Source organism: Sorex araneus, chromosome 5 (genome assembly GCF_027595985.1).
Source record: "Sorex araneus isolate mSorAra2 chromosome 5, mSorAra2.pri, whole genome shotgun sequence".
Classification (NCBI taxonomy): Eukaryota; Metazoa; Chordata; class Mammalia; order Eulipotyphla; family Soricidae; genus Sorex; species Sorex araneus.
In genome coordinates, this window is record NC_073306.1 from 95,403,677 (window position 1) to 95,422,693 (window position 19,017).

Sequence of the window (19,017 nt, forward strand, 5' to 3'; positions counted from 1 at the left end):
GATTGTTTTGAAATGCAGGACAGACCTGAAATATATAACCTGAGCATAATTTTACATGACAGGAGAGAGGGAAGAAAATATGACAGCTATTCGAAGTAACTCATTCAATCCCAAGGCTTTTAAGTACCATCCATATACTGATGACTTTCTAATTCTTATGTCTTTTTCCCTAAACAATTGCCACCAAGCTCCAAACTCATTATCCCCATCCATATAGATTGCAGATATATTTGGATGTCAAATAAGCACCTCAAATTCCAGACAGCCCAAAATTCTTTCTCCCATCTTTCCCTGATTTTCCCTAACTCAAGAATAACAGCACCAAGGATACAGTAGAATAAGCCCCAAAGCTAGAAGTTATCCCTAATATCACCTTTTCTCTTTTTAATCTGCAGGTCCAATTCATTCCCCATCATTGCCAGCTCTGTCTCTAAAACATGCCCCCCTACCCTGTCCCCCTCTCTCCACTTCCATTGCCACAGCTCTAAGTCGCCATCATCTCTCATCTGGAACTTGGAGACAGTCTTACATACTTGTTTCTGTCTAGTGATCATTATTCACAGAGACACAAGGTGAGACTGGAAGGGAGGCAGCAGGCATTCAGTGTTTGTACAGGGCTCCCAACTGCACAGCATGCCCTGTAGCCCTTTGAACTATTCTCTTTAAGCCATGAGTGACACTTAGAACAGAAATCAGGGCTGGAGGGATAGTGCGGAGGTTAAAGTGCTTGCCTGGTCTGCAGCCAAGCCTGATTCAATCCCAGCACTCATGGTACCCCAGTAATGCAGGGAATGAGCCCTTAGTACACAGTCCAGAGAATTCCATGAGAACCACCTACAGTGGCCTAACTCCCCCCACCCCTGCAATTACCCACTAAACTATCAATCAGATCACCATTTCTCTGTTTAGAGTCTCCTAATCACTCCTTACTGCATTTGTATTAAAACCCAAACTTCTGTACAGGATCCATAAAGTTCTGAATGCTGTAGTTTTAGTGATCTCCAACCCAAACACATTCACTCTGTGCTGTCTCAAATCATATTTCCCACCCATACTGATCCAGGAAGCTACCTAAACAAATCCCCAGAGCCTCTACCCAGCCCTAGACTAAAGAGGTAATTTTTATCTATAAATGTGGATTCAAGATTCCATGAGAATAGATGAGTGAAATATTGGGGGTTGTGGGTGGGTAGAGAAAATGGGAGTTAAAAAGAAATACTAGGGTACAACGGATGTTAAGCAGAAAAATATGGGGAGAGCAGAAATATGATTTCAATGACTTTTTAGTAAGGGCTGAACATGAAATGAAAATCAGAGCAATCCAAATACTGTTGATTAGACAAGACTTCAGACAACTGGCAAAGAGCAATGCCAAGACAAAATAGCTTTTTTTACCGAATAAGAAATAACTAGTTGCAATGCTTTCTTTCATTAGGAGCAGCAGAGTCATAACTAAGTTAGATAAATCATAAGGTTACCTTAGATCAGTTCATTCTTTTAAGTATGACTCCACAATAGGGACCATTTCTAATCCCCTCTTTTGTTCTTTTCTCATATATAAACACCAATTGTATGAGGGGATGCTAATAAAAGCAAGAAATGAGAGCACTACTAAAGTTAAAGTTAAATAAGTTAATTAAAGAGATAATCCTCAGATCTTAAACTAATAAACTAGGGGCTGGAGCAATAGCATAGCGGGTAGGGCGTTTGCCTTGCACGCGGCCAACCGGGGTTCGAATCCCAGCATCCCATATGGTCCCCTGAGCACCGCCAGGAGTAATTCCTGAGTGCAAAGCCAGGAATAACCCCTGTGCATCACCGGGTGTGACCCAAAAAGCAAAAAAACAAAAAAAAAAAAAACAAAAAAACTAACAAACTAAAGAGTCTGCTTTGCCTTGCCAGAAATAGATGGCAAGGAAAGGGTATGCTCAAAAATGAAAACCTGAAAGCTCTTTACAAGGATAACACATAAGCACCCCAAGGCTGCTTCTCACAAAAGTCTCACACACCTGTCCATTTCTAAGAAAATAATTTTTCCTGATCTTTTTCATTTATAAGACAATAATCTTTCCTCAGAAGAATAAAAATAGTATTCATGATCAATACTGACTATTCTCATTGTTTATTGAATAAAAAGATACCCAATACTGCATTCTGTTTTATTTGGGGGAGGTATGCCCACAATCAATCAGGGAGACTGCCAGCATTGTGCTGGAGGAGGCAGGAAGGCTGCTACTGGCATTGTCCAGGGAGCCATTCAGTGCTGGGGCTTGAAGCCAGGGCTCTCTCACGTAAAGCATGTATGCCAGTCCTTCAAGGGATCTCTCCAGTCCAAAATTAAAGCATTTAAAAAGTTATATAAGGAATGCTTCAATTTTTTGCAATAAATATTACACAAAACTTTGTTGAGTTTCTACCTAGGTATTTGAAGATATTTTAGTGATATCTGAAAAAGATTGGTTTTTGAAGAGACAGAGAATGTATCTTTCTTTTTTTCCCCATTTGAAATATAATATAGGTTGCAATATCCAAAAAATCTGCTAGTAAACATATTTTCAGGAACAGATTTAGTTTTGGATAAAAAATAATGCCAATATGATTAAAGAAGAAATATAAATAAGAAAAAATATGAGCTTTTTCAAACTCAAGGTTTTCTCTTTTCTTGTTTTATAATCTCAAGCTTTACTTAAGATGCATTAGAAGTTAAGGGTAACTATAAGATGGTAAGAACTCAGCTGCATTTTAATAATAAAAGTAGCCATTAGGGGTAAGAGAGGTAGCTCAGTGGTCTAAGCATATGCTTTGCATGTAGAAGGCCTGGGGTTGATCTCCAGCATCATACATTCCCCCAAAAACGAGGCTAAAAAAAACCCTGTGCACTGCCAGGCATGGTCTCAAACAAAAGAAACATTAAATAAAATACAATCAAAGACAAAGTCAGGGACTGTAGTGATAGCACAGTGGGTAGGGCGTTTGCCTTGCACGCGGCCGACCCGAGTTCGAATCCCAGCATCCCATATGGTCCCCTGAGCACCGCCAGGGGTAATTCCTGAGTGCAGAGCCAGGAGTAACCCCTGTGCATTGCCAGGTGTGACCCAAAAAGCAAAAAAACAAACAAACAAACAAACAAAAGACAAAGTCATAATTAAAAGCACAGATCACAAATTACATCAAGGGGATAACCTTTTAAAAAAAATGTCAGGGGCTGGAGCTATAGCACAGCGGGTAGGGCGTTTGCCTTGCACGCGGCCGACCCGGGTTCGAATCCCAGCATCCCATATGGTCCCCTGAGCACCGCCAGGAGTGATTCCTGAGTGCATGAGCCAGGAGTGACCCCTGTGCATCACCGGGTGTGACCCAAAAAGCAAAAAATAAATAAATAAATAAATAAAAATAAAAAATAAAAAAAAATAAAAAAAATGTCAATTCCTGGCTTAGTGGCCTGCAAGATCTCAAGATTAAGACAGTTAAATTCAGCTAGTTTTAAAGGAAGCTACCAAGAGTATCCCGCCCACACGGCAGAGCCTGGCAAGCTACCCTTGGTGGCGTATTCGATATGCCAAAAATAGTAACAATAAGTCTCAAAATGGAGGCATTACTGGTGCCCGCTTGAGCAAATTGATGAGCAACGGGATGACAGTGACAGTGGCAGTTTTAAAGGAAAACCCCTATAATTGAACTGGATTACACTCACTTTTCATCCTCGAGTTCTAGTTCGAGTCTAGATGCAATGCGAATGGAACAGCTGCTAGGAAAAGGGTGAGGTACAATTTCATAAATCTATGTGTTAAGATCGTTCCTTGACTTCTAAGTGATTTGTGAGTCAGGTTGATTTATGAACCTTAAAAGTAAATCTATATATTTTACACATATAGCTCAATTGAGAAAAAGTCTGTAATTAAAATTTCAATCATGTAAGTTCTGACACTAGAGTTTCAACATATAAATCCTTATTCAAAAGATCTCATAATGAAGATAATGTTGAAGTTCTGGATCTATGGAGAATTCTAAAAAGGCTTCTAAGAATGAAGCAAACTGAACTGAGTCAACTTCTGAAGAATATAAAACTTGAAGAAGTTACTGGAAGCTGCTATTTTATATTGTAACTGCTTTTTAGAATGTTGTGTAAGATCTAATAAGATCTAGGTCTAATATTTTTAAGCTCAAGTCCCTTGGACACTGTAACTCTTTTCAGTTTCTGCTTAGATGCAACTCATTCTTTGTACCTAATTAAGCTGAAGAAGCCTGAAAATAGTTTGAAACAAAACAAAGCAAAAAAAGAAATCATAACTAAAAATCCATACTTGTATAAATAATACTTCCTAGCAATTCTCTTTAAGCATCAGTGTATCAAGTCACTGGTTATTATTCAGATGAACCCTATGGCTTGCTGGTACAGGTGTGGTTATGTAAGCAGTGATTAATTTAACTGCCAGCATCTCACTGTCTATTCTAGAAGGGTGACCTCAGAGACTTCATCACCATTTGCTAAAGTCAAGATACAACATGTCGTTACTAATTTATTAGCAACTCTAAAGAAGAAAAAAAATAAAATGAGGTCAATTTGGTATGTATTTTTCTTACATATTCATACTGATTGATGATTATCTTTACTAAACACTCAGAATATTCTGGTTTACGTTCTCTTCAACGTTGTCATAAATTAAATAAAGGTCAGGGAATTGGGGCCTTGAGTTCTCACAATCGATGTCATCTTTTTGGAAACTGGGGTGTTTTTTCCTTTAGTTTCTTGGTACTTCCCATATGATACATGGTTTCACAATGAGCACTGGCAGTAACCCTGAGATTCTATCTAAGAGTCCCATCAAGCCATCCAAAATAATCCCTTTACTGTCTTCTCATGATCTTAAATTTTAACTTCCCCATTTGGGGTGGTTTTACCTTTTACTGTTGATAGAGTATTTCTGTTAGCTCAGGATTATGGAAGCATATATCTGATTTCTGCCTACAAATAGCTAACGTTAATAACAGCTTCAGAAAGTAAGTGTAACTCTTCTCTTCTGTTCCAAACACAACCTGAAAAGCTCTTTGAGCTCTGAATTCTCTTAGCTCATAATAAGCTTTGCCCCATAGAAAAGAAAACTCTCCCAACCACCTCCCACCCCCTAAATACTAAATATGCAAGTATGTGCTCTACCACTTATGCCATATTCCTGGCCCTTAAATGTTTCTTACTTAGCATTGATAATATGATTTTACCCTCCTACCATCTATCAGGTACATCTTTTAAAAAATTCGAGCTGCTCAGAGCATTCTGTGTGACCACAGTAATATCTTTTCAATAACCATATTTTTACAGATGCTATAAGACTTTTGAAAAAATCATGCTCCAGTTTTCTTCCTTATTGTGATGAAAGTCTGATGACATTCCCCAATAAATAGTTCAATATAACTAGGTCAACAGAAGTCATCTCATGAACCTGTTCCTTCCCATTAGCTCTAGACTCAGAATAGAAGTCTACTTTATTCTTTCCTCCACCTCCTGAGTCCAGGACTCTAAGAGAAATCACCAGAATGTTGGAAAAGATACAGCCTATCTCTATACTGGCTCCCTGGTTCTGGAGAGGATCTATAAAGTAAAACTGATCAGACTTCTACCCACTCAAGCTGCAATGACAGTTCTTGAGTATAGCTACTTGGGGCCGAAGTGATAGTACAGCAGGTAAGGCTGCACTTATATGCAGCTGGCTCCAGTTCCATCCCCAGTACCTCACATGGTTCCCTGAGCCCACAGGAGTGACCCCTGTGAGCACAAAACCAGAAAAAAGCTCTGAGCACAGCAAGGTGTGCCCCCTCCCTTCCAAGCAAACAAATAAAAAAGATTGGCTATTTATTTGAGAGAACTTTGGTCAAGATAGTTAAGTTCTATACCTCGGTTCCTTATTTGTAAAACAGGAATAGTAATTCCACCCACCCACTTCAAAGGTTTTCATAATTAAGAAAAAATAATGCAGCATGTAAATTAATATGCATAATATAATAGTTCTAAAATAATAGTTCTAGTCATCCATGTTCTCATTTTCATTCTCTTCTCATCCTTGCACCTTACTCCAGAATACACAAAAGGATTGTGGGAGGATTTTTCTGCTCTGTACTTGTCATCCCCAATGGATTAAAGTGGAAGTGATAAATGAGCAAGACATTACTAGAGAGTCAGTGTTTATACATTTCATAGTTAAATATATCCTATGGAACAATATCTATTCAAATATAGCTGGAGAGTTGTTAAACATAAAACAGTCAACTAAAGGTCAAGGTCATGGTTTATTTTTATTTATATTTGTTTATTTATTTATTTACACAATCTATAGGTTTATTAAAAGTTTTAAAAAATATTTTAGAGGGCTTTTCCTTTCTAAGAGACATGAAAACAGTGCAATAGTAGAAAGCAAATGCAAACACACAACAACAAAAACCCATGTGTGTTTTTGACCTATGTATGTTTTTGACCCATCCTCTCAATGGTTTGAGAGGATGTTTACAGATTGGTCTTACAAGAAATATATAGTTAACCCATTTTTTCCTACTTTTCTTTGAATCCACATAATAAAATGTTGTCCCCTTTGATTACCATGAACTCTGCAAAATCCTTAATGACCTAGACATAAGTAAAACACAATTGCTATGCTCTTTGAAGGATGCAGATTTTATTTTATGAAATTAAATTTTATGGTTTTAGTTTTAGAGTTATGCTCAGCAAGGTTTAAGGTCTTTGGCGCTTGCTCTATACTTTGGGATAACTTCCATGGCTACTTGGAGGACAATGTGGTGATTGGGATCAAACCAGGTCTTTGTGCATACCAAGCATATGCTTAAACCATTAAACCATCTCTCAGTCCCAGGGAGATTTGGAACTTAGACAAATTAAAAAAGCTTTAATATCAGCAAATATTTTCTGGTTAACAATCACATAATGGAAAATAAAATTATTTGAAATCTTCAAGATATGATCAGTCAGATACTGAAGGTTTTGTAGTTTATACAATGACATTTATTGAAGTAGTTATTTTTTTTAAAGTTATTGTTAAATACATTGTAGAAACCTTTATCATGATTCATGAGTTTTGAAGCATTAGGCCTATTCCAGTGTCTCAAAAAACTGTCCTCTTTTGAACTTGGGCCTCTCTGTCGCATATTTGTTATTTTTGAAAATATGTATTCTTTTATTGAATCACCATGTGGAAAGTTACAAAGCTTTCAGGTTTAAGTCTCGTTAAATAATGCTCGAACACCCATCCCTTTACCAGTGCACATATTCCACCACCAAGAATCACAGTATACCTCCACCTTCCCCCCTACCTCCCCAGCCCCCCAACCCGCATGTTAACTGGTCACTTTACTTTGATTACATTCAATATTTCAACAAAAAACTCACTATTATTGATTTGTAGTTTCTCCCCCCTAAAGTCGACCTGCTGAAAAGAGATATGAGGTCAAGAGGCCACACTAGCAGCTGCACGGGTTTGGATTTCTGTATTTTAGTATTTCAGTAACTAAGTCCAGAGAAATATCTGCCAGAAATTGCAACATTGTAAGCTTATACCTCTCAGCTACTTTATATTCCACATATGAGTGCAATCTTTCTATGTCTGTCTCTTTCTTTCTGACTCATTTCACTCAGCATGATACTTTCCATGTTGATCCACTTATATACAAATTTCATGACTTCATGTTTTCTGATTGCTACGTAGTATTCCATTGTATAGATATACCAGAGTTTCTTTAACCAGTCATCTGTTTTTGGGCACTCTGGTTTTTTCCGTATTGTGGCTACTGTAAACAGTGCGGCAATGAACATAGAAATGCAGATGTCATCTCTACTATACCTTTTTGCATCTCCGGGATATATTCCCAGGAGTGGTATTGCTGGGTCAAATGGAAGGTCAATTTCTAACTTTTTGAGAATCGTCCATATTGTTTTCCAAAAGAGCTGAACCAGTCGGCATTCCCACCAGCAGTGAAGGAGAGTCCCTTTCTCCCCACATCCACGACAACACCGGTTGCGACTGTTTTTTGGGATGTGGGCCAGTCTCTGTGGTGTGAGATGATATCTCATGGTTGTTTTGATCTGCATCTCCCTGATGATTAGTGATGTGGAACATTTTCTCATGTGCCTCTCAGACATTCAGATTTCTTCTTTGGGAAAGTTTCTGTTCATTTCATCACCCCATTTTTTGATCGGGTTGGCAGTTTTCTTCTTGAGGAGTTCAACCAGTGCATTGTTTATCCTTGATATCAACCCTTTATCGGATGGGTACTGCGTAAATATCCTTTCCCATTCTGTAGATTGTCTTTGTATTTTGGTCACTGTTTCTTTTGAGGTGCAGAAGCTTCTTAGTTTGAGATAGTCCCATTTATTTATCTCTGCTTGGCCAGTGGCGTGTCAGCTTTGAAGATACCTTTGGCTTCAATGTCGTGGAGGGTTTTGCCAACCTTGTCTTCAATGTACCTTAGGGATTCTGGTCTGATGTTGAGGTCTTTAATCCATTTTGATCTGACTTTTGTACAGGGTGATAGGTGGAGGTCTAAGCCCATTTTTTTGCATGTAGCTGTCCAGTTTTGCCAGCACAATTTGTTAAACATGCTTTCCTTGCTCCACTTCACATTTCTTGCCCACTCTCTCCACTTCTGTTCAGTATAGTACTGGAAGTACTTGCAACAGCGATTAGGCAATAAAAAGATATTAAGGGTATTCAGGTAGGAAAGGAAGAAATCAAGCTCTCACTATTCGCAGATGATATGATACTATACCTAGAGGACCCTAAAACCTCTACCAAGAAACTCCTAGAAACAATAGACTCGTACAGTAAAGTTGCAGGCTATAGAATCAATACCCAAAAGTCCATGGCTTTCCTATATGCAAATAATGAGAGAGAAGAAAGTGACATGAGAAAAGCAATCCCGTTCACAATTGCGCCTCAAAAAATCAAGTACCTCGGAATCAGCTTAACAAAGGAGGTAAAGGACTTGTATAATGAAAACTACAAAACGCTACTTCAGGAAATAAAAGAGGACACGAGGAAATGGAGAGACATCCCCTGCTCATGGATTGGAAGAATTAATATTGTCAAGATGGCAATACTCCCCAAAGCATTGTACAAATTCAATGCGATCCCTATAGAGATACCCTTGACATTCTTCAAAGAAATGGAGCAAGCGCTCCTGAAATTCATATGGAACAATAAGCCCCCACGAATAGCTAAAGCAATTCTTGGGGAAAAGAAAATGGGAGGAATCAACCTCCCCAACTTCCAAATCTACTAAAAAGCGGTAGTCATTAAAACAGCATGGTACTGGAACAAAGGCAGAGCTGCAGACCAATGGAACAGGGTTGAATACTCTGACACACACCCCCAAATATATGATCTAATCTTTGATAAGGGAGCAATAAATGTGAAGTGGAGCAAGGAAAGCATGTTTAACAAATTGTGCTGGCAAAACTGGACAGCTACATGCAAAAAAATGGGCTTAGACCTCCATCTATCACCCTGTACAAAAGCCACATCAAAATGGATTAAAGACCTCAACATCAGACCAGAATCCCTAAGGTACATTGAAGACAAGGTTGGCAAAACCCTCCACGACATTGAAGCCAAAGGTATCTTCAAAGCTGACACGCCACTGGCCAAGCAAGTGAAAACAGAGATAAATAAATGGGACTATCTCAAACTAAGAAGCTTCTGCACCTCAAAAGAAACAGTGACCAAAATACAAAGACAATCTACAGAATGGGAAAGGATATTTACGCAGTACCCATCCGATAAAGGGTTGATATCAAGGATAAACAATGCATTGGTTGAACTCCTCAAGAAGAAAACTGCCAACCCGATCAAAAAATGGGGTGATGAAATGAACAGAAACTTTCCCAAAGAAGAAATCTGAATGTCTGAGAGGCACATGAGAAAATGTTCCACATCACTAATCATCAGGGAGATGCAGATCAAAACATGGTTTATTTTTAGAGTTCTGGTTCTAGTAGCTAGCACACAGAACAAGTAAATCTGCTTTTGTATTTTCAATTGTTCATTTGATCCTCTCCTCAAATACATTAAATCTTAGAAGACAATATTTATTTAACTCTTTAATAATCTATACATATTTCTAAATTAAACTGCTTCTGAAAAAATTAATTTTTGCCTATTTGGGGACCATACCTGATGGTCCTCAGGGCTTACTCCTGGTTCTGTGCTCAGGGATCAATCACTCCTGGTGGGGTAGGGGACCATATGGGGAGCAGGGGATCAAATTCAAGTTAGCTGCATACAAGGCAAGAGCCCTACTTGCTGTACTATCACACCAGTCCTATAACATATATTTTAATTTGCATCTGTAAAACTACTAAAATATTTCAGTCAAGCATAAACTATATAAACTTTTAAAGTTTTTCATTTATATTTTATATACCAAGTCCTCAAATTTCATTTTATTCCTTATTTGCTGCTGTTGTTATGGGGCCACACCATATGTGGTATTGGGGATTGAATCCAAGTTGGCTGTGTGCAAAGGAAGTGCTTTACCTACCGTACTATCTCCCCAGCTCTTCACTACTATTTTTTTTTTGCTTTTTTTTTGGGGGGGGGGTCACACCCGGCAATGCACAGGGGTCATTCCTGGCTCATGCACTCAGGAATCACCCCTGGCTGTGCTCAGGGGACCATATGGGATGCTGGGATTCGAACCCGGGTTGGCCACGTGCAAGGCAAACACCCTACCCACTGTGCTATCACTCCAGCCCCTCTTCACTAATATTTTTAATGTATACACAAAATGGCATGTGACTATCCTTAGATAAAAAATAAGTCTAAATTTTCCATTCTGATACAGGAAAATCTCCCCAGTCCTTCAGTTTATTCTGGGTTTAAGAAACAGAGATGAGAAGAGAATGAAAATAAGGAACACAGATGATTAGAACTATTATTTTAGAATTACTATAATATTATACTTATTACTTTATGTACTATATAGCTGATTCTTAGAGAGTGGAAGAGCTCACACAAGCTAAGACAAGAGTTCCAGAGAGCAGAGTTGACTACAGTCTTCTAACCATAACTTAAAAAAATGGCACTAAACTCAGGTCTGACTCCAAAGCCATGATAACTGCTACAACTAAGTGTGGTTGTATTCTTTCTGACAATCTCTACAATCCATAGATCCATTCCAAAGAAATTTCATTATTTATCTTGTTTTCTACATATAAAAATGAATATGTATGTATATATATTAAAGATTGTCAATTTGAAAGACCCACATCTGCATAGTTCTTTAAGTAAGTCACTCTCATCAGAGGTAAGTAGAAACAATCGCTGGGTGGGAGAGGGTCGGGTCACACCTGGTGGTACTCAGGGGACCATATGTAGCACCAGGGATTGAACTGGAGCCAGAAGCATGCAAGGCAAGCATCTCAACGCTTGCACTATCTCTCCCACCTGAGTTGAATGATCTTTCAAAAGTAACTGATATCAGGGAGCATCAAATTCTTGTTCAGTACCAAACCTTAAAAGCATTACATACTCTGGATTCTCTTAAATCTTTTCAGTGTTTAAAATGCATCAGTTTTCAATACTCTTCTGAGTTACCGTCTGGAGAAACACAGGCAGAAGCCTTCTGCAGAACTCTCCTACCCCGCAATAATCAGGGCATCTCTTTCGAATAGGGTTACACTCATTTCTGCCCCTCTACCTCCCTGCAGAGGGAGGCTCTACTGACAGCTAGCAGATGGAAATCGATACAGTGAGATGCTACCCACAAAAATTTTACTATACACTCTCCATTCCCACATGTAATTATTATTTTGTGTGTGGGTGGCGATTTACAATGTACTTTCTTAATTGCTTTCAAGTATTTAATATAGTGGTCTGGAGTGATAGCACAGCAGTAGGGGGTTCACCTTGCACGCGGATGACCCGGGTTCAATTCCTCCACTCCTCTTGGAGAGCCCGGCAAGCTACCGAGAGTATCACACCCATAGAGCAAAGCCTGGCAAGCTACCTGTGGTGTATTCAATATGCCAAAAACAGTAACAATAAGTCTCACAATGAAATGTTACCACTCAAGCAAATTGATGAGCAATGGGATGACTGTGACTGACTGTTAATTATAGATACAATGCTGCACATTAAATCTTTAGAATTCATTCAACTTATAGATGAAAGTTTATATCCTTTTTTGGTTTGTTTAGGGGCTCTACCCAGTAATGCTAAGGCTTACTTCTGGATCTGTGCTCGGGAATTACTCCTGTGAGTGCTTGGGGGGCAATATGTGGTGCCAGGAGTCAAAATAGGATCAACTGTGTGCAAAGCAAGTGTGTCAATGCCTAGACTATTCTCCAGCTCCAAAGTTTTTATCCTTTTAACTAACATCTCAGCTCCCAATTTCCCTTGTCCCCCATGGCCTGGCACTGATATTCTACTTTCATTTCCTAGTTTGGCATTTTTTAGATTCTGCATAAAAACACCACAGTTATTCACCTTTCTCTATCAGAGGCCATGTTCTTTGTTGATTTACTAATTATGGCAAGAGTACATACTAAAATGGAAAGGGATCCCCTTCTCCACTATTCCTGGAAAAGACATTTTAAACAAGTGTTAGATTTCATCTCCTGCCTTGGATTCTACATTGTTGTGATTAAAGGCCAAGTCCACTGCTGCATGCCTGATTCCTGCCCGGAAGAACCTAAATAGTTTTCTCCCTATTTTTCCTCCTTCCCCTTTTCCTTCTCTCTTTCCCTCTCTTTGCTTTTATAACTTGCACGCATTTACAATCAGAAGCAATAGACTCATAGCAAAAGAAATAAATCTTTGGTTGATATAATCTCTACATCTGAAAAAATACAAACTCCATTCCTAAAAGTTTAAACCTTCTTACATCAATGCAGCACTGAATTAGTGTCATTAGATCCCAAGTAAGTATAAATAAATTCCTTACCCTATTATATACTTTCTTAAAGGTATAGGTTATAGCTTTTATTAGTTTAAATAAAGCAAGTACTGTGTGAACATACTTATAAATAGCAATTATTTTTCTAAAAGCCTCCAACACATGACCAAGGGCCCAAGTTATACAAAATGTTGCTGCTCCAGAGGAAAGTGCTGTTGATAGTATGTACGTGCCTCCTTCTGAGCAGGAGGCCAGCCACACCCTCCCAACTCTTCACACCTCCGTACCCAATGATTTCTCTGCATGTTTCAGTTTGTCTACTCTCTCGGGTTCCTCATGGTACTGTCTACAGATAAATCTCTTTGGCATCAAAGGCCTGCAACTGATCACCTGTCTACTTGCTCTTTAAAGAAAAGATCCAGAGAACTAAGGTCAACATTAAGAAACTCCAACTAGTTGCAAAAATTTCTTGGGACACTTGCTCCTGGCTGAGATCTCTGGGGCAATCTCAGGGGGGTGGGCCAGTGCCCACCCAAATAATGCTCCAGCAGCCACTCCCACATCTCAAAGCTGCTGTCATGCCTCACCAACTCAGGACTAAGTGCCACAGAGAACCTAACCTGCCAAAAACTCCAGGGGCATGGGTCTTTGTGGCTGAAAACTCCAGGCCTTCTTGTTGTCGGGGTGGGCAACCTCCCCCCACTTCCCTATACTTCCAGAAGACCCAGCAGTCATGCCCAGTTAAATATTTAAGTACCCTATTAAAGGTCTATTTAAATACTCTGGACTTCTGGAGCATGAGGCTGCAACCTTGGCCACCTGACATGTCTAAACTCTACAGTGCTGATGTCCCTATAGTAACATATCAAATTGGATGAGATGTAATACAGAAAACAACCAATGTTGGCTCACAAAAACATTAACACAGAAGCAACAGCTTAACTTTCAGAACAGCTTAGTAAAACCTCCAACACTGACTCAATGTCCCCAGAGTAAGATACAACAATTTTCACAATTTTTTTCTACAGGAATAATTTTTGATCATTCCTTAGCCATTGAATAGCAACAAGCAATATTAATTAAATTACTGTGGGCCTACTATGGGGACAGACTTGATGAGTGGTTGGGAAAATTGAGACAGTGGTGAAGATAAAGTGACAGTGGTATTGGCACAGGTGATGGGATACTGAATGCCTGTAATATATCATCACGAACAACTTTGTAGATTGTGTTGCTTAAATAAAGTGTGTGTGGGGGGGAGGGAATCCTCACCTCTGCCTGCCACTCCTCTTCCTGTCTCAGACAGGGCGCCTGACTCAGCCCCAGCTCTCAATCTTTGGCCTGCACAAACTTCAGTTGGGTTCAATCTGGTATCTTTGAAAGAACTAGGGAATAGGCAACCTCCCCCCATCTCCCTGTTCTTCTGGGAGCCTGGTGGTCACATCCATCAACTGCATTTGGAACCAGATAAACTCATTAATTGCCATGATCCAGAGACTCACAAATTAATCTCGGAAGGGAAAGAGAGCAACACTCCACAGAGATGCCTCCACACCCTGCTCCAGGCTTTCTCATCAAGGACACCCTGGAGGGGGTCGGGTGAGTTCACCACCTGCCCCAGCAGAGGCCCGGCAGTCAAAAACCTCCAGAACCAAATCACCACTATGCTCATGGCTGATTTCCATAGGCTCCAGATGAATCTCATTCATGAGAATGAATCCACTGAAAAACTCAGGTATGTGGCTTTTATGACGGAAATCTCCAGGCTCTCAGGGAGTTGATATGGGCAACCTCCCCCCATTTCCCCATTCTTCCAGAAGCTGGTGACCACGCCCATAAACTGCCTCTGGTGCCAAATAAGCTCATTAATGGCCATGATCCAGAAACTCACAAATCAATCTCAGAAGAGAAAGAACAACATTCCACATAGATGCCTCTGCACCCCAAAGTTACCACCCAGTTAAAAATTTAACTCTATCTGTATTACCCTATTTAAAATTTTAGAATTTCTGGAGAGTGACATCTCATACTCAACCCACTGATGTATCAAGAGTAGCACACCACATTTGATGGGTTGTAAAGTAGACGGCAACAAATATATATATATACACATATACACACATATACTAATATATATGCTATATATATTAGTGTATATACATGTATATACACATATAGTAAAATATATTCCATATATTTGTGCATATACATGTGTGTATACACTATATACACACATATACATATATAGCCCATATATATATATATCCCACAAGGTTCAACCTGCAACAATATCTTAGTAATCTCTTATACAAGGGCTTAATGGCTCCAAGGTGAGATACCAATCTTCACACACTTCAAGGATCATTTTTTGGATCAATGATCAATTTTTTGGATCATTTTTACTGGATTATTCATAACAAGCAATACAATATAACTTATTTAGTACCTGTTTTGGGGCAAGTTTGGGTGGTATGGGGAAATTCAAAATAAAGATGGTGAGAGGATATAAATGGTGTTGGGATTGGTATTGGAATATTGAATACAATAAATTATTGTGAACAACAGCAACAAAATTATAATTAAAGAAAGAACCAGAAAAGTTCCATGGTCGTAGCTGACTATCCGCTTTGCCTGCATATCACCCTGAGTTCTATCCCTAGGCACACCAACTAGTAAAACATACAATAGTGCTAAGTAGATGCTTCTCATAAACATACAAAGGCAACATACTGAAGTAAGGAATGACATTGCTATGCTGAGAGAATATTCAACAAGAGAATCTGTCTCAAAAAGACATAGAAATTCTTTCATTTATCCAGCATCATTACAAAGTAATGTTTTGATTTGAACAATGTGGTTAATGTTCAGGATATATTCTAAATGAAAAATAAGAATATTCAGTTTGACATTCCATTGAAACATAATTGACATTCCATTGAAACATAATTGAGGATAAGGTGGAGGAAAATGTCAGAGCTGCAGACCAATGAGAATATAGGATACGCTCTGCATATACAGTCCACTGTACGACATAACCTTCCTAGATAGTCCCCAGTACCATAGAGAGACCCCAAAATAAAACCAAAAAATCCTGTAAGGTACATACGTCAAAATATCTGGGGGAAGGGCACTCCTTGCAGCATCTGGGGGGAATATGTGGGGTCAAGGACCAAACTTGGGGCTCCCACATGGTCCAATAGACACTCCAGTCCTTTGAGCTATCTCCCTGGTCTTTCCAGACTTAAGTGGTCTTAAGGCACTTACTGGTGCCTGCTCAAGCAAATACAGACTTAAATATTTAATAATATTTAGGGTGTTGCTGCTGAATATAATTGCTGGGGAACTTTAATAACTTTCTTCTGGGGCCAGAGGCTGACCTGGTTCAAGCCCCAACATCCCACATAGTCCCCCAAGCATTGCCAGGAGTAGTTCCTGAGTGCAGAGCCAGGAGTAAGCCCAGTGCATCACTGTGTATGGCTCCTCCAAACCCATTAAAAAACCAAAAAACAAGAAACAAAAACATACACTTTCTTCTTTATAGACTTTTTTTTAGTTTTTGTATTTTCCAGTGTTCAACAGCGAGAATCTAGTAAAAAAGTGTGGGAGAGAAAAAAGAAACCAACCTAAAAATCATATTTTTGAATACTGTGTTCAACATAGGGCATTAATGGAAAAGGAAGTCTGAGCAGATGATGATGACAAACACTTGCCAAAGTTCCACATGAAAGTGAAGATGATGTGTAGGCTTTCCTTTACTCATTTGTTTTTAGAAGAAATACTTTCACCCTACCTAGGTCAAATCATAATAACTCTGCTTTTATTTATTTTTTTAATTAAAAAAATTTTAATAGTGGGACTGGAGCGATAGCACAGCAGCTAGACCTTGCATGAGGCTGACCTGTGTTCGATTTCTCCATCCCTCTCAGAGAGTCTGGCAAGCTATCCAGAGTATCCCGCCCACATGGCAAGCTACCTGTGACATATTCGATATGCCCAAAACAGTAACAAGTCTCACAATGGAGACGTTACTGGTGCCTGCTCGAGCAAATCGATGAACAACAGGATGACAGTGCTACAGTTTAATAATGAATCACCGTGAGGTACAGTTAAATACTTACAAACTTTTATGTCTGCATTTCAGGCATGCAATGATCAATTACCATCCCTCCACCAGTGCCCGTTCTCCACCTCCAATGATCCCAGTATCCCTCCCACCACCCTCTCACCCACCTCCCCTCTGTGGCAAGGCATTCCCTTTTGTTTTCCCTCTCCTTTTGGGTGTTGTGGTTTGCATTAGAGGCACTGAATGGCCATTGTGTTCAATCTATAGTCTACATTCCGCACGCATCCCCAACCAAATGGGTCCTCCAAACACCCTTTACTTGGTGTTCCCTTCTCTATCTGAATAACTGCTTTTAATAAGAGTGCTCATTGGATAAATGACAGAACAAAAATCAACACCTGAAAATAAAGATGAAAACCACATTCTAGAAAAGAAATTAAAAAATCCCAATATCCCTTTAAAAAGTCATGGATTAGGACTTAATAGGAAGAACCTATTAAGATGACTCTTACTAGCAAGGCAGAAGGGGAAAAAAAGAAACAAAATTTTCTTTATTTTTTTACAAAATTGGGCCTTCCTCTTTTCAAAGCTTTTATTTCATAAGAACAAGTAGAATTCATACTTAAAGGGGGAGAAATGGTACTGTTAAAGCACTGTCCTGAGGCTATTTACAATTTTTCCTTTGTGACATACATCAGAAATCATTAGCAAACGCATCACGATGACTGATCACCAGAGCTTGGTAGGCACACTGATAACTGAATCATAGTGTTAATGTTCCATCCTTCCGACAAGAGGGTACAAAGTCATCTATTGTGCCCTGTCATTTTCCCTAAAAACAGAATAACTGGGTTCAGCAGCCTTTGAAAATCAAGTTATGCACTTCAACGGAATGTCTAGGGCTTGGGTGAGAGAGCTGTTACTCATGTTTCATTATAGCAGCTTCAAAAGGGATGGCTTGAAGGGAATGCTAATATACTCAATTAGAAGTTCTGAACAGGGAAAAATGACTATTAGAAAACTCAGACTGCATTTTAGAAGGCATAACACCCTGTAAACAAACTCAACCTCTGAGTTCAGGCAGTAGGTTGACAGATTTAATCACTATTACAAAAGCAATGTAATAGTTGCTTTTTCTCTGATAGCTTCTACAAGCAGGAATTGTACTAATCCTTAGAAATGTCCTAAAGTAGATGATTCAGAGGTTAAAACTGTATTACAGTTTTATAACTGTAATACAGGTCTTAAAACTGTATTACACAACCAAAGTAAACTGATATCAGAGAAAATAAATGTTCAAACAAAATTAATTTGCTTAGCTTCTCACTTTTATTTCTAATTCCCTTGTTTAATTGGTAATATATCTGAACAGTATAATATATCTAAACTATCTTTATAAAGTTATAAGCCATACAAAAAACTTCAAACAGGGGACTAAAGAGACAATACAGTGAGTAAGGCCCTTGCTTTGCATGCAGCCAACCCAGATTCCCTGGAGCCCCATGTAGCCCCATGAACCCTGCCAGAAATGACCCCTGAGCACAGAGCTAGGAGTAAGCCCTAAGCATAATTGGTGTGAATGAAAACCAAAAATAATAACAAAAAATCAAACATTTTTGGGAATGGTCACTTCCATGTATACCCCCACTAAGATACTAGGGCCAGGGTTATGGCTCAGTAGTGGAGCATGTCTTGCACACGCAAGGGCAGAGTTTTATTCCCAACACTACATGGACTCCGAAGCACTGAAACACCTGGTCTCACTGCGAGTCAAGAATCACCAGGAATAATCCCTATTAAGAAAAAAAAATTAAGGTAACTAGGAGCTGGAGAGATTATACACGGGTTAAGGCGCTTGCCTTGCATGTTGTTAACTCAGATTTGATTCTTGGTACCATAGCTGGTACCCAGTACCTCAGGAGTAATCCTTGAGCTACAGAGTCAGGAGTAAGCTCTGAGAATCACTGAGTTTGACCCAACTTCCACCCTCACTGCCCCTACTTTCAAATAATAGCTACACTGAAAATGCTGCTTCCTCCACTTACCACCGCAATTAG

The 19,017-nt window shown here is 39.2% G+C and overlaps 1 protein-coding gene across 8 annotated transcripts in view; it reads right to left on the minus strand.

Moving 5' to 3' along the window:
• Positions 1-19,017, minus strand: part of MAGI3 (membrane associated guanylate kinase, WW and PDZ domain containing 3) — a 314,958-nt gene that overhangs the window by 123,185 nt on the left and 172,756 nt on the right. The window lies entirely within an intron of this gene.